This window comes from Patagioenas fasciata, chromosome 2 (genome assembly GCF_037038585.1).
Source record: "Patagioenas fasciata isolate bPatFas1 chromosome 2, bPatFas1.hap1, whole genome shotgun sequence".
Taxonomy (NCBI): Eukaryota; Metazoa; Chordata; class Aves; order Columbiformes; family Columbidae; genus Patagioenas; species Patagioenas fasciata.
Genome location: NC_092521.1, coordinates 143,440,245 through 143,458,278, shown reverse-complemented (window position 1 = coordinate 143,458,278; position 18,034 = coordinate 143,440,245).

Below are 18,034 nucleotides of genomic sequence, written 5' to 3'. Positions count from 1 at the left end.
TGTATTATAAAAACTCTCTATAAAACAGCAAACAATATGCTGCTCTTACACTGACAGAAACTGTAGCTGTTTTTTTTCTTTAGAAAGTTAACACACAGCAACATCTTTGAGGCCATGGGGCTTTTGTTCTTTAGTTCATGAGTAACCAAAAGTTGGAATTATGCTGGAGACTCTTACACCTTATGAAAAAGAAATAGGTGTAAAAATAGGAGCTCTAAATAAAAGTAAGGGAATGTTTCACAGAATCACGCAGAATCACAGAATGTTAGGGATTGGAAGGGACCTTGAAAGATCATCCAGTCCAACCCCCTTGCCAGAGCAGGAACACCAGATGAGGTACACAGGAAGGCATCCAGACAGGTCTTGAGTGCCTCCAGAGTAGGAGACTCCACAACCTCCCTGGGCAGCCTGTTCCAGTGCTCTGTCACCCTCACTGAGAAGAAGTTTCTTCTCAAATTTAAGTGGAACCTTTTGTGTTCCAGTTTGATAGCTAAAATATGCCTTTGCTCTCTTTTCTTCTTTTAATCATCTGATTTCAAACATATTCTTAGGGTAAGTCATCCATTCAAGGAAGTTAGATAAAATTCAGACACAATTCATAAATCTTCAAGAATGAAAAACAAGGCTATACCTAAATGTGAAACTTAGAACCTCTATTCTTTTTTTTTTTTTTCAGCCAAGGTAGGTATCACAATCAAAAGCATTGTTAATCTGGGTGAAACCTATCTACTTACTCCAACAACATACCGGGCAATTGCCTTCTGGCAATTTTTCAAATATACCGAGTAGTATTTTGACAAATCTTTTTCTTCTTTAGTATCTGGTTTTGGTTTATGGGTTTTTTTGTTTTTCCCAGGGTTACTCTTCTGACTTTGTAAGAATTATGTGTTTTACATAGATGTGAGAATAGAAGCCAGTCCTTTACATCTAAATTTAATTTACTTCAGCTTTAAAAGTGTGCTGTTTCACCTGAGGCATGGAATAATCAGTCAAGCTTCATGTACCATCATACAGAAAGAAACAGCTGAATACAACAGCCAAGGCTTATATTTTTAAAACTCTCTTCTCAAAGTGCTCTAAATTATTCCAGAGACGAATGGGCCACTGATATCCATCAATCACAGAAGACGTAAATGTGGCTTGCAGCCTTTGTCACGCATCCTTCCCTCTGAATCATACAGAGCACAATGGGAATCTTGCCCAGTGCCTGGAGCAACAACATTTTGCTTTCATGCTCTGATATTTACCACAGCTATTCCCTCTGGCCTTTTTTTCCCTTCACAAGAAGTAGTAGGAAGGCAACAAATATTTTGTTTGAAAGTAGGCTTCTGTCCTTAAAACTTACAAGAAAAAGACTGAGTTTTGTTCATTGACCAGCTCATGAGCAGTGAGCCACACCAGAAGGTCCTTGCTTTGAATTCTTCAAGCACACTGGGCTTTGGTGATTATTATTTGGCTCTGAAAAACCAAGCTGTAGCTCATCACTCCATACAGCGGGTGGGGTATCACAGCACAGCTGTTTAGGCACTATATAGCGTAGAGGATATATTGGTCACCATTAACTATCTCTTCAAATATTACCAGCTCTTTGAAAAGAATGATGTCTCTGAAGTATAACAGCGATGACACTTTGGAAATTACTCTGCCACTTGGTGCTAAAGCCATAAAATTCATGCATGATTGACATAGAGTTGACAGTGAAGACAAACAGGAATGGCTGCATAGACTAACCTCTTTTTAATTAGCTTTTTGTATTGGGAAAACAACAGGAAGAATATTTTTATAGTTGACTACAAGATTTCCTACTCTGCCAACTACAGCTTTGCTTATACAACAGTAAAAAGCATTCCTCTCAGAACATAGACTTTGATGCTGAAAATTGGCTAATGTCTTTTCCATGTTTCTTTTCTACATAATGATATCATTAATGCCTACATTTTTGTCTTTTCACAGTTATGCCCTGATAGAGATATAAGAAAGCTATTTCATTGCTGTTTTGGTGCAGCTAAAGGAAAAAGAATGGCAGTTTCTGCTCTGCTTAATGCAAATGAAATGATCGTTCTGAACATAATGTCAACTGTAGATCAAGCATTTGCGGGTAGAATGAAAAAAGAGCAGCCAGTGTAGGAAAATCATCAGATTTAATACATTAGATTTGAGGGACAGAAATGAATATTCAGGCAGGAGGATTTGGTGAACAGACAATACATAATCCTCCATCCAAGCATGCTCAAGGCAAACAGATCCAATATTCAGACGGTGAGAAAAAATTTACCCCTTGATGGTGGAGGCAACACAGATCAGTAAAACAGCCATTTGCAGAGAATTTTGAGAAAAGAGTTTCTAGGAGCAAGAAGAATTGGGAGGGGGTGGCGCCTAAAGCAAGAGGAAAGGAGACCAAAACTAGAGACAACAAGGACAACTGGATGCAGCAGCTGCAGGAGGTGGTATCTCTGGGTAGAATCTAATGGAAGTGATTTCTACAGTGAAGCGATGTCTACCAGCAGGCAGAGATGCAACTGGAGACTGTGGGAGAGCTCAGACAGGGCTTTCAGAGTGATGGAATTGAGGACAGGGTTCATGGACAACTCCAAAGTTGCTCAATCCCAAAATGGGTTTTCTGAACATTAATGTGAGAAGTGATCTATAGAAATGTGTAACACATGCAAAAGATGTTAATATAATTAATTGGCATTCAGCAAACAAAATATCAAATCACATTGCTCTAATGAAGAAATGGTATTTGAGGAAATACTATTAATGAAAACCAGTTTGCATTTTTTTACTTTGTTAATGACATGACTTTTGTATAAAGATTAACCTGGTTAGGAAACATAGTACCACTAAAATGTTATTAAGTACAGAAAGATTGAGCTGCCTTCAGAGAATTCAAATCTTTCTATTAAAGATCCAACCTTTTTATCTTTATCCATTTTAGATGGTGCTTTAGGAGCAAGCAATTCCAGCCATTACTGGAAATGCTTACAGAGTAGATTCTTCTAAAGGATAATAAATGTGCAGTTTAATTCAAATTAGTCCATAAGGGTAAATTGAGAATAAAACTGCTACCCTTCAGAAGGACATTAATTCAGTCCACATTTTCTTAACATGTTAAATGAAGGCCTTTACCTTTTGTCCTGAACTAAAGGTAACATCTGCTTTTAACATTTGCACTCTTGAATCATTTAATCAAACAAAAACTGGCTTTTGACCTTTGCATTGTGTTTAGTAATATGACCAAAATAATACAATAGAGGGTAATTTCTGACTTCTGCTGCCCAATTGTGAAGAATGAATAAAAGATCAGAATCAAAAAGGCGATTTTGTGTTGCAAGGTAAATTATAAGGACAGTTACAAGAAAAAGCTCCTTTGTTTATTGTTACATCCTTCAAAGAAGCCAAGACATTATCACTAATAAAGAGATAAGTGCACAGTTAGAATTAAAAAAAATACTCTTTTTTTTAATTCAAAGAAATAATAAGAGTTTTTATTTGGAGTTAGTAATTTTTATATTCATTGAACATGGTGTTACAATTTCATAGATTATTGAAAAATAACATAGCTAAAAAACAAACATTGCCACTGACATGATAATTGATAATTTTTGCAATCTGAAAGATGCATAATTTCACAAACTCTCTGTATAAATCCAATAATGGAAGAAAAGATGACTGAGAAACTTACTTGAAGGGTGATGTGCAACTTTTGTTCTCATTAATAATTATAATAAAGTTAAAGGCATTGATAATGACTTCTTTAAAGCTTATTCTTAGAAACATTTCCTTGTAGAAATGAAAACAGCTAAAAGTAATAAAAACTTGGTATGTGGCCAAATTTCAGATCCATGGAAGGCAGTGAAAACAGAGGAGCCATGCAGTGATACTTCACTGTTAATAGTCTCTTCATATCTACAGATCCTAAAGTAGAAATTACATATATTTGAATGTAATAGACCTTGGTTGATTGTTCCTCCATTAATATGTCTTGGTTTTAATTTGGTCGATGTGTGGGATTCATAAGGTGATCCATAGCTTGTATTTTCTGTGAAAGAGCCTATGTTTTAAGACTGATGTCTGGTATTTTGATTCGAGGCTAATTAGTTCACATATTATGATGCAAAAAACCAACTGTTCCCTAGTCATGTCCATCACACTACATGTGGCTTTTAGACCTGTATCATGTATCATCTCAAGTGTCTCTTAAAAGGGCTGAAGAATATTTAATCATCTTTCTTTGTGCACAGCTAATACTGTTACAGACATGACAGCTGACTGGTGATGGTCTGAGGTTGAGCCTGTACCGGTTCAGATTAGTCAGTGCTATTCACCATGAGCCATCCCTCATAGCTGCTGAGAACAAGTAGGAAAATCCCAATTAGTTTAGGATCTGTTCCACTGCCAGAGCCTAATTTTTAACCCCCAAAGCTTCACAAGAGGTGATCAATAACAGGAAAAAGTGGGAGAGAAAAGAACTACAGTGTTAGTTACTAAACAGAGGAATGGCTATACAGAGGCAGCTGTGTAAGAGGCACAGAACTTCCTCTGCCTGTTTTTCTCTTAGGTACTAATAAAAACAGGGTTTTGAGGACTCATTTGCCTTTCTGACAGACTTGAAGGACACTAGTAGTCAAGCTCCATCTGTCTTATGTCACACTCCAAAATATAACTTAGGTGTACAAGTAGTACCAAACTTGATATCTAACTTACTTCTGTGCTGCAGTATATTCCTTGTGTGATTGCAGACACTTATTTTCACCTATAAGTCTCCCAAGACAGTTACCATCTACATGCAAGTAATATCTGCTTTTTTTTTTCCCCAAAGTATGCCAATAAAAATTAGAGTAGGGCACATTAAGTGAATCCCTTCTCAGCTACTGAGAATGTGCTGCTCACTTTCAGATGTATAATTATTGTGCCATGTAGCTCTCACGAGGGCAGCTATTGTATTTTTCTCACCTGTCTTTAAGAAGGCCAAAATGGAGTCTCTCAGAATACCCTCCCTCACATGGCGGAGGCAGAGTTTTCTCAGAAGGGTGTTCGTTCCTCCAAGAGAGTTCATCAAGGTCTACATATATAAGAGCAAGGGAAATAAAACCTGCACTCCTTTAGTTAAGATTTAAGGCTCTTATTGACTGACCTCTGACACATGATTGCACTGGGCTGATGGGGGCATCCTGGAGAAGGACTCCCAGTGCACCACCCCAATAAGTTTGCACTGTGTCTCCAAAGTTACCTTAAATATTCCTGCTGCTGCCATTTAATTTAAGAATCAGCTAATACCCAAGGTATTCCAAATGTAAAATTGCTGATTACTGTCTTCAATACAAATTTAACAGGATACAGTAAACAGACATGACAGCTGTTTGGCGGTGAACAGAAAATAAGTCTGGAAATGGTCATGTTAGTTTTCGGTAGGGATTCAAGCACTGACGTTTCCCATTCAAAACTCGGTATTTTTGTTTGGAAGAATACTGTGAAATATTTGTCATCTGAAGGTCATATCTCTCCACTGCTAATAACTTGTAGCATTTCTGGTATCTTCCCATCAGGAGACTTTATTATTACAGAGTAGCTGGAATAAAGTTTCTAGGAAGGAGGCAGAAATATGTTTATTTTCCCATTTCCGTTACAATAAATTGACAAGGTCTGGCCATTAAAGAGGAAAATAGATAAATAAATATGAAAAACCAAAAACAAGCTCTCATAATTTAGTCTCAACGATTTCTGAAAAAAATAAGGAAACTCTCAGACCAAGAGAACAAAGGAAAGAATACATAAGTTCTTATGCAAGAGCTTATGCAAACTGGATGAAACATGTGGATTCAAGGAGACATTTAAACAGGAAGATACATGATGCAAATGGTTGCCATTTATTGATAAGTAATTATGGTTTGGGCTGCTTGACAGCTTGTGTTGGGAAGAAATCCACTAAGAATATTCAGAGCTTAAAGTGATAATTTAAAAGAGCTTCCATTTTTCAAATGTACAACATATTTATTTTGTACACATTTCTGAATTGTTTGCAGTGTTGGCATCCTGGTGCCAGATATCTGATTTTAGAAAAATCTAAGTTCTTGTAATTTCAGCTGACAAAGCTTCTTTGTTCTCCCATGTTGTGGTGGCACAACTGGCAGCTGCCACTGGGGCAAGGCTGTTGCTTGCATCGGCTGGAAGAGGGAGAGATGCAGACTTAGCTGGTCCCAGCATAGGCTGCAACTGCTCTGACTGCCAATTTCTGGAGACATTTTACCTCCTTATGCAAAATTGAGATAATATTATCTATCTATCTGTGAGAAATGCAGTTGTGATTCATGCTAAGATGTTTAATGTTTACAGATACAATCAAATGAGGCACGGGCTCTGAACCTGGAAAAAGGAAAAGGTGGTTAAGTTCTATGTAAAAAGTTATGAAACTTGTTTATGAAGTTATGTTGATACAGGGAATTAACATTTTAAGGGTTAAGCAACTACTTAATAAAGGCCTACTAACAAACTAACACTTTGAGCCACATAATTAATATCTAGTTTAGAGCTGTATGTAACCAATTGTGCTAAGAAAAAAAGCAGGACTTCATCGAATGAAGAAGAAGTTTTACAGCACCAGCTGCAACCTTGAGGAGACAAGATAGCCAAGATTTACAGCAAAAAGGGGGCGCTAGTCTGGTTTCGGTCAACTTGGCAGATTGGGTTCCAGCCAATTCATCATAATGAACCAAAGGTAAAAAGTTCACTGTGACGAAGCTGAAGGAGCCTTCATCCAAAGACCCCCAAAGACCCCTCCTCAAATTCACCAAGTAGCACTGCGCAGGTGCAACAGGAGAGGGTCAAGGAGGAGACTATGGAAATGGTTATCTGAGACTCGTTTTAATAAGAAGCAGGGAAAGGTTATGAATATGTATAGGCGTTCCTGGGGTTATTATGAATATGTATGACCTTACTGTGTTTAAGCACACTTCTTATTGTTAGAAGGTGTGCGTGTTGGGCGGAGCGAATTCCCCATGCACCCAGCGCTGTTTTGGTTATGCTCTAATGAACACGTGTTTAAGGAATACAATTAAGGAATTGGATTAAACCTTGTTTATCCATAGAAAAAGCGTAAGTTATTTATTTCATATCTATCTATCTATCTATCTTACCTATTCTGGTTGCAAACTCTTCATATCAAGGGACTGACACTTAGTATTAGCATCCTGAGATTGCAGAAGAAATGGGTGATCACTTCCATAATGGTCTTGAGGTATATACTGTAGGATATAAATTAACAGAAAAAAGACTGCCTGGTTTATCCTTATCTCTAATATATCAGTGGTGCAATTCCCGTCCTCAGTTTTTTCGCACTATGCCAGTTTCTAGAAGAGTAGAAAGGCTGAGGAAGGAAAGAATCCATACAGATAGCCATACTATGACACAGATAATGCTGGGTATGCTGTCTCCTAAAAGAATTAATACTGCTCTGGCAATTAAAGTCAGCAGCAGCCTGCACAGCTTCTTGTATTTTTACTGCTTGCTGAGCAGAGAAATTGTGAGAAAAAAATGTTTTAGTCCTGTTTTGAATTCAAAGAAAGGAAATTGGTGGAAGGATAGGGAAAGTGATTATCTACAAAAGCCACAAGAGCATTCATCAAAGTGAGGCACCATTCTCATTCTGTTCTTAATGCTCTAATGCTTCATTTATGGGCAAAATTCTTATTTCCCAAGACTGTCCCCTCTATACCCATTAGAACTCTGTCTTTTGTCCAAAGAAATTATTTTTACCCAGAAAAAAATTGTCTCTATATATCATAACAAGCACTTCTGAGACATTTTTTGAATTAAAAAGATAATAAATTCTAATAATACAACTTGCCACTATTTGGAACTTCATAGCATCAGCATTTTGGAAAAAATTAGTCCATGAACACTGTATATATACATTCAGTCAAACTCATTACCGGCCAAGTCATAAATGCACTTTAAATTTGTGCAAAGTTGTAATGTTTGTAGAGAAACTGGACCTCTTTAGAGAATGAAGGTTGAGTGAGGGGCCCTCGTGCTGGCTGGGATCATACAGAGGAGGAGCTTCAGGTTGTTCTATGTGGCAAAACATGACTTGACTGCCTGCCAGATTTGTGCTAGCCTCTCTCTGGGATAATTTTTTTTTTCTTAAATCTCTGCCACCTGAGAGAATCTGGTTCTTTCCAAAGATAAGCCACTCCTTAGAAATATTGTAGAAACCTCACAGACCAACTTTCTCAGGGGAATGCATCCAACCCTGCTTTTGCTGTAGAAGAGGAACCATCCATAATTTCCTCTCAATGTTAGCAAGCTCTGCTTTAAGACATCAAGGGCTGGCGTGCACAGTGTTCAGTATGTGCACACTACTGCTGTGCATTTATGGCACTGATGTCAACGTCCCTATTTTGGTTTCACTGATTCTTTCCCACAAAATCCACAAGACTTCAAACTGGGATGCTGTTCTTTGGGATTTCTGCAAAAGGACTTCGAGTGAATCTGACAGATCTTTCAGCCATCCAAACTAGAACAGTAAAAATGTTGGTAATACTTCACTTATCCTTTTAAAAATACAGTTCATTTTTAACCTTTTGATATTTTCAAAGATTCAGAGTAGAATTGCAGAAATCTTGTCTCATACAAGTGCTGTAAAAACAGAAGGGATTTTAATGGGCACATGAAAAAACAAGGAAATGGGGTAAGGTTTGAAAGGCCTTGGGCACAGCAACACTAAGCTGACAAAAAAGTGGCTAGTGGGGCTAAGGAAGAGGAGAACGAAACTCTTTTAGGACAGAAAATGGAAAAAAATTAACCTGAAAAGAGTACTTGACCCAACAGAGTAAGAAGGGTAAAATGGGAGGGACTGAACAGAGGAATTCATCTGAGCTCTTCCCTATGGATGGAAATGGACAAGCTTACTGAAAACTTTGCACAAAAATAGCATTTTGGGAGAAAGGAGATAGACTAAGTAGAACTAAATTTACACTTCTAAAAATTATTTTGTTCCCAGCTGTCCAGCTAAACAGTTGCTCATTATTCATTCATTAACAACTTCAGGAGGACAAATCAGCTAAATCTCACAGAGGTTTGTGAAGACAAGGACTCAATACTGATAAAGCCCATGCTTAGCTTCTCAGTGGAAGCCTGCATGCTTTGCCTAATTTCACACTCATGGGATCTGTCTCTAGGTTGCAGTCTCGCACTCACCGATATTTTATGGTGATACCATATTAAGGCTTCTGCATTGATTTCCAAGACCTCCCATCTAGAATCTGATCTCTTGTTTAGTTACCAGCTGCGAAGCTTCCCAGTCATTGCTGTCACACTCCATTCAAAAAAATACATTTTCTGAGGACTGCGTACACTTAGCATTGCTATCTACACTGTTCCCTTTTTTGGTTAGAGCATCCTCTCTATTTTCATGTCAACATGAGAACAATGGCTGCTGTATTTCATTCTTTCTTAAGGTCTTGCATTTCTTTTTTCCCTTTCCTTTGCAACTGTGGCTGTTGCAAATTTTTGGACTAGTTTCCAAACCTGACTACAAGAAGAAACTCTGCTGCTCTAAAATTGACTTCTATGCCAGAAAATGTCTAGCAAAAATAGTATTTCATACTTTCTGAAACAGGAGTTGCAGTAATGTACAGCTCCTGACTGAACTGATTCTTCTCCTAGGACATACAATTTAGGATTTAGTAGGTGAACTGAATTATAGCCAGTTTATGTATTTCTATTTGTTTCACTTACAGGCTGAGTATAGAAACTGATTTTGGGACACCACCTTTATTTTTTTATCTTTTGATCTGAAGAGTCAAAGTGGCCCATCAGTCATCTCACAGTCAGTGATGGTAGCAAACCGTATCTTATTAACGTTACTGTTGTTAACAAGGGTTTGTCTTTAAATAACCTGTGTTTGACTGCCAAATGAATCTAAAGAGCTATGGCAAACAAAATAAAAGTAGATTTCTATAAATGAAAGTAAATGAGGGTCATCTCACATGAATTCCTTCCCTTTTCTAATCTGCTCAATAGGCGTTAGCTGTATAGATTGTCATATGGACAAGGAAGATGGTAAAAGATCGCTCTCTGCAACACATTCTAAATCAGACCATGTTAACGGGATGCTTTCACCCTAGTCTACCAGGAAATGTGTCAAAAAGTAAGATCTGACTAATTATGGCTCTTTTCAGCTACACACGTAAAATCAGCACGATGTGACATGAATCGTGTGTAGCTTATTGTTGGAAGCGATGGCTTTTCTGTGGGATGTTAGTACTCATTTAAAAATATATAAATAAAAAAATAAGACAAAACAAAACCAAAAAAAAGGAGGAGAACAATTGCACAACATGTGATGAATACAAATACCTCCTCAGTCACCTCAGCAATGACAATATGTGTTAAGATGCATTCCCAGGTCTGAAAATTGAGTGGTTTTCAATTGAGGTTTGTTGGACCCAATACCTAGCTGGAAAAATTGAACTGTGATTTAACCTACCCCCCACTACTTGACAGGGATCATGTGCCATAGCAGCAGTTGTAACAGCCTGATGGCTTTCTTTAGTGTTTTACTATGTAAATGTTATGTGACATATGTTTCCTCTCCAAAAGCTTAGGCACACCTTGAGCCAGCCCATATATTTGCTGAAGGAAATGCAAGTCCCAGTTGCAGATAGCAAACAGGGAAATTACAGAGGGCTGATCCCACATGAGTCAGGACTTCACTGGAAGTCATCTCCCTCACTGGAAATATAAAATGCTTGGATTTACAGGACCCTAGACGATGTAATCCAAGGGCACCAGGTGCACTTAAAAGGAGCTTTCCTGGTGCACTGAGCAGACAGTATGGGTGAATGTCTTCGGTGAGACTCATCAAGCCCATTATTGATATCTTCAGTGTTCTGACAGATCCTGTGTTGTATGAGATTTCTCATAAAAATTCATACTATCGACTGTGTAACACATCATTAAAAATGCTTTTCTTAAACTCGTTATTACTTTTGGTTTTAGCCTGAAAATTGGACAAAAATCATGCAAACATGCAGGAACAAGACTTACAGTCTTGGTGGTGTTTGAGGTTGGTTATGACCATACCCCTATAGCCAAGCCCTGTGCAGTAGTGCCAGTGGTTCCTTATCATATAGAGGGAGAAGATCAGGTAAATTCTGCCATTTTATGACATCTTAGCTTTTGAACAGAGAAATGCAGGCAGTTAGCAAAACTGTTGCTAATGTATCAATAAATATACATGATAAATAAGTCAGGATGATGACCAGATGTGTCATCTAGGCATTGTTTCTGCTGCCCAACTGATTTCTGAATTATAGGACCACAGACTAAGCCAGTAGTGTTCTGAATATATCACCAGTAGCAGCTAATGAATTGCAATTAGCAAGCAATCTCATCTTGGTGTTTCTTAACATTTTTCCTTGTGCATAAACTTAAGGGAACATTTGGTTACTAATTTACATCTACCTGCTTCCATAGTCATTTAACAATTTCTAAAGTGTGCTGGTGATATTCAGGTCTGTAAACTGCCCAAAAAAAAAAATAAGTGTTTAGGGGAGGATTGGGGAAAGCTCCCAGCAAAAGAAGTCTAGAATGCTCCAGGAACAATCTTCAGAGATAATATGGTTGACCATTCTTACATTAATGCAGTCAGTTTGTGTAAAGTAGCTAAGCACAAGATGTATTGGATCATTACCTGTCCTAAAGTCAATCTATGGTCAGGCAAAGGGCTTCAGATTCAAGGCCTGTCAGGTTAAGTACAAGCTGCTCTAGAAGTTAAAACCTAACTTTTGTCCCCTGCACAGCCTACATTATTAACGTGATTTATGACACCTCATGATAAAAAAACTGGGGTGCTGCCGTTCCTCAGTTAGATGGAATAAGTCTTGGCCCATGTAAGCAGAAGTCAAGGGTTAATGTCTGGGGTTGCTTGTCCAGTGACAGCCTTGAGCCTAAAGAGAATCCTTGGTATACAGGTGCTTTTGAAAACCATCTTTGATATTTCAGCTCTATCTTCAGATATCATAAAGTTTAAAAATCTGTCTTGGGATGGTATTCTGAAATTTATTATTCCCAGTCAGTGTTGAGATTTTCAGGAAGAGAAAATCAGTCAATAAGCTCAGATAATATGCAATTCAAATTCTTTCTCAAGTCATTTATCTTCCTTTTCCATGTTTTGAAAACCGTCAAGCAAGCTTCTCCTATTCTATGTGTGGGTGAGTGCATCGTGTGGGCTGTAACCATGCTGATTTTTATTTGGAGTCAGCTGTTGCCTAGAAGCAGTAGTGGAGAAGGCATTGGTGGGAAAACCTGAAGCTGCTTAGACAGAGAAGACAGCCCACACCTTTTAACTTAGGATCAAGAAGATTCCAGTACTTAAGTAGCAACAGTTGAGAGAAAACAGCTCCATAATATTATAACAAAGTGCAGGTGCTATTCTGATTTATTGCTGCCAGAAAATAACATGAAGTTTCCATGTACACAGGTAGAGAACTCCAAATTTAGGAAACTCTTGCGAATTTTGAGCTGTCCTACAGGGATCACCATAAAGCAGAAAAAGCCCTTAGCTTTCAGAGCAGGGTAGATATTACTTCTACCCAACTGCTGTTACAGCCTGAAGTTGTCCCTGCATTCAGTTCTGCACTGACTAGTTGATGTATATTCTCTCTAGCTAAGGCTTTGTCACTCGGTAACAGCTTTCTAACCAGCCTCTGCCCAGCCTCCCAAATCTCACACGTACCCAGCAAGGCTGGCTGTGCTTTGTTGCATCCTATAGCTCTGTACAGAGGTCTGCCCTGCCACAGAAAGTCCTAAGGCTACCACACAGATCCACAATGAAATTTAGTGAAAAGGTGGTTATCTGAAAGCAGAGAGTAAGTTATTTCAATTAGTATTAAAAAACTAAGTCATTAATGGTTTATATTTGAACTGCATTCATATATTATTGCACCATGGAATAAAGAACAAATGGTATTCCTACACAGTTCTGGAGCAAAATTTAGAGTCCTCAGGACAAAATACTTCCAGGGAATAGAACACTCCCAGCTGTCATAGTGTGCATTTGCCACTCCAGGGAACAAAACCCGAGAAATATTTGGAGTGAGTTCCAGATATAAAAGGCTTACTTCTTTTCCATTTATCCTGAAATTTAACTTCAGATTTAAAAGTTAGGATGATAAACTCTGCTTTTTTATCATCATCAAGTTAGTTTGGGTGACTCATATAAACAGAATTTCTAAGGCCACCAGAGGTTAAAAAGTGGGAAAAAATATGCTGTCCTAAGGACAGGGTTTGGGGTTGTTTTTTTCTTTTTAGTATACTAAAATTTTCTGTCTATTGCAAATGTCCTTTCAGGGCTACTTCTACTTGAAAAATACTGTGCCTGTGAGTCAGCACACTCTGCTGGCAGACCAAGAGAATGTGACTAACACAGCAAAAAAAAAAATCCAGAAAATAAAGCATGACATGCAATTTGAAAGTAATCAATTGTATCTTCTGAGAAGTGGAAACAAATCACAATAGTACATAAACTACAGCTTTCCTGCACACTGGAGTTAATTTGTTGATACAGCTTGATACATTTAACTGTATTAAAAAGGAGTTGGTTTGTAGCCTTAACTCTATTTCTAAGACAACAACTGTTTCAGAAGGAACTAATTAGATGCAATACAGTTAGACCATGGAATGAGCAGTGCTCCAGTGGGCCCAGATTCAGCCATCATCATTTCAAGCTTGAAAGAACAAGAAAGGAGCCTTGAATTAAGAGGTTTTGGACAAGAGGAAACTCCCTGAATCCAACTGTGACCCTTGGGCTCTAGTTCTACTTCTGGTCTCTAATTAGCTGTGCAAGGCAGAGGTCTTTAAGAGCTGATGACTACCCACATATTCTATGCTCTTTGTTCAGCAGCTAAGGAGATTTTAGCACCAACATTCATACAACCTAATCAGAAAGACTTGAGGTCCCTAAATTTACCACATCATGAAATTCTGGTCAAATACTTACTATTCTCATTATACCACATGCTTTATAAACAGATAATAGTTACACAACTCATTATCTGGAAATTGCAGATTTCTATGAAGTCTCCTTGTGTGTTTCTGACTAGCTGTGTTGTTTCAGCAAGAAACCCCTAAATCCAACTTCTTTCGGTCTTATTTTCTTCTAGCTGCTATCCTCCTACGACATATCACCCTTCTTTTGGCTAACCTAATTCAGTGACAGTAATCTATACTGAAAAGGGTTTTGGAATAGGCAATAAGAGACGACAAGAACAACAACTGAGTTATGCATCTGTTGTTTCAGATATTCAGACATAATTTTTTATATATGCTATTTTGCATTTTGAAATTCATTTGCAATACTGTGTCCAGAGCAAAGCAGATTATTCCATTTGCTGTGCATCTAATAGAAGAAAGTCTCATATCTGTATGTATCTGTCCTATGTCACATCCTCACCACCACGACCTTTATATGACCACAACCTCTGTTTTCCCCCTTCTCACTTTCTCTATGCCCTTTGCAGCACCTCACATTCTTCTTGTTGCTGCACTACTGAACTCAGCAAGCGGTGGTGCCTACTACTGCCTATCCCAAGTGATGCATTGCTACCTGACCCAGTAGTGCATGGCACGGTGACAGGCCTGTCCCAGGTTAAGTGTAGCGTAAGCCTGATGAGCTCACAGGGCTATTGCAGTGTAGGCACTACCAATTTTCACAAAACCTTTAGGAACCTGATTATCTGTAATCCTGCTGTCACAAATAGTTGAAATTGGCCATCAGGTTCAAAAGATTCTAAAAAAAAAATGTGCAGGAACTAATGGACATACAAGAACAGGACATAAAGAATAGTCACATTAACCAAGGGGAACTAATGATGCAAATTCAAGCCAGTCAGTAGACAAGGAGTGCTTTCCTTCATTTCCATCATCAGATGAATCATAGACTCATAGAACGGTTTAAGTTGGAAAAGATCTCAAAAATCTTCTAGTTCCAACCCCACTGCCATGAGCAGGTTGCTCAAAGCCCCATCCAGCCTGACCTTGAACACTTCCAGGGATGAGTCATCCACTGCTTCTCTAGGTAACCTGTTCCAGTGCCTCACCACCCTCACGGTGAAGAATTTCTTCCTTACATCTAAACTTAATCTACTCTCTTTCAGTTTAAAGGCATTACTCCTTGTTCTGCCACTACATGTCCTCATAAAAGGTCCCTCTATAGCTTTCCTGTAGGTCCCCCTTAGGTACTGGTGGGCTGCTATAAGCTCTCCCTGGAGCCTCCTCTTCCCCAGGCTGAACAACCTCAACTCTCTCAACCTGTCCTCGAGGGAGATGTGGTCCAGTCCTCTGATCATCTTTGTGGCCTTCTCTGGACTCACTCCAACAGGTCCATGTCCTTCTTATGTTGGGTGCCCCAGAGGTGGATGGAGGACTCCAGGTGGGGTCTCAGAAGAGCAGAGTTAGAGGGACAGAATCACCTCCCTTGACTTGCTGGTCATGCTTCATTTGATGCAGCCCAGGATACAGTTGGCTTTGTGGGCTGCAAGAAAGTAAAAGAAAGTTATATCCTTTTGATTAGAATTATTCATTTAAGATGCAAAAGAACTTAGGAATATCAGAATAAATTATCTCACCTGATTTAAAAGTGCTAGATCTTTAGTCTTGATTTTAGGAGCATGAACCAGTTCCATAAGCAGCGCAAATTTTCAATTACGTTCAGTGCAAAACCAGCCATTGTTACCATTAACATCTTCCTGTTAAATCATACCGTCTGTATCAGCCACTAATAAGAATTAATGAGACAAATCTGCCTTGATTTAGTTTCAACAAACCTGCAGGAGTTCTGTCTCTTGGGAGAGTTTCATTTATTCACCATCTGTATCTTAAATGTGTTCTCTTGATTTTGGAAAACCCAGAAAATCTGCCAGTCTCTTTACTCTCTTGTTGCTGCTCCTTGCATCAAACTTTGCATTCCTCATGGGCTTTCCGGTTAAAACCTCCCTCTGTATGCAGCATATTTCTGAGAGGCAAACACAGACTCTTAAATCCCATGGACTCTGGAGGTAACACATGCTGTGTGCGTCCTCTGGAGTGAATAATCTTCTGCACTTGCTGGAACTTGCCAAATGGGTTCAACTGCTTCCAGCACCTGGTCCAGCCAGCCTATGTGGCAACAGTGAGGAGATGCAGAGCCAGAGGCCACTGCAGAAGAACATCAGGGAAAAAAGACAAGCATTTTTGGAAGAGTACAGAGAATGAGGAATTCCCAACAAAAAAAAAAAAAAAAAATCAAGACTACCTCAGCAGATCATTTTACTTAGCAACCCTTCAAATAATTCAGTGGGTCACTTCTACCATTTTAGATTTTTTTTTCTTCTTAAACATATCACTTTACAGGCCAAGATGGAATGATATGACAATCATAGATTTCTGTCCTGGTGAGACCATCCCTTACTTGGCTGTGGCAGTGATTTCTGCTGTAATTTAGCTATGTAGGCTTCATCGTCCTAATTGGGGCCTGAAAACAGTACAAACATATTTGTTTTGAAGTGTCAAATCAACTGCAAATATGTATGTACCGTTAATATTAAAAAAAATCTCAACTAGATGATGAAATACTGAAATATGAAATAGTAAAGCATTGGTTGGAAGACGAGCTACTCACCCTTACTAGGAAAAACTTCTCTCAGTGTTACAACCTCCCATGTCTTGAACACAACAGAACACATGGCACTAATGCTCAGAGAAGAAGAATGCAGGAAAGATTGTCTTTTTCCCTGATGTACATGATAGCTCCTGCAAGTGCTAATGGTATTTACATGCACATTCAGAGACAACTGTATTCCATGAACTGGAAAACAGATGGTCAAGGGGGTATTTAATAAAAATATCATTTACCTTAAATGCACTGTTTACAAAATGTCAATTATGTTTTCATTTTCTTAGGCCGGAAGAGGTTAAATGACAAAGACAGAATGAAGGCAGAAAATTAAGCAAATAAATTAGCAATCAATGCATTGGAAAAGTCATAAGAAAGTACTACCAATTAACAAAGTGGTGTTACTAAAGTAACTTTGTGCTCTGATAGGGACCTTTCAGTTAAAACCAATAAGAGCAGGAAGGCCTTTTCCAAGAACCCTTGGAGATAATTTTATTTTGGATCTGATTATTTTAGTGGCAGTAAAGAAAACAAAACCAAACCAAACCAAAACAAAACAAAACAAAAAAATAAAGAAACATGAAATTCTCTGAAATTGTGGTGAGAAAGATCTACTTCTGCCCTTCACCTGACTTTCTTCTTTTTCAGTGAGGAGAAGGAAGATAAAAAAGAGAAGCAAAGTGGAATGGACTGTTAGTGCTCACACCAGGCTGTATTGCAAACAAAAGTTTTAAAGCAAACACACTGATTTTCCAGATAGCTTTCTGTCAAATTTATGTTAATAAATAGAATCCTCATTTTTAGTTTTTAGTTGCCAGGTACTGAAATGCTACAGCAACTGAATTGAATTGCTGCAGCAAAGTGAATTAAATTGCAGATTTGATCCTTCCAGAAGAAAGTTAAAGGCAATTGTTAAAGGAGGAATAAGCTTGAATTTTAATAATTCATTTTAGTTTGTAAGTGAAGGACTTCTCTTTCCATTACAATAAGTTTTAAGACTTCTGTGCTGGAGTTAGTAATAGGCGCATCAAATTTTGGCAGTCCATGGGACACAATAAGTCAGCAGTAAAAATCCAGTGCAGTATTTGTCTGGTCACTTCTGAACGTACACCATAGTTGGTGATTGTTTGTTTTGCTTGCTGTAAAATTTTCCATTCATGTGGTTCCCATACCGCTGTCTGGGTGTTCATATTTTGAATTACCGGTAGGGCTAATTTTGCTGGAGACCAATCACCTTCTAGGATGGCATCTTTGATGACCCCTGACCATCTGCCACATCGGGGCTGCGGTTGGTCAGTAGAATCTATAGGTACCTTCGGTTGCATTGTTTGTGGAAGGCAAGCTGGTTTTTGAAACTTGGTTTCTGATTTTTCTCTACAT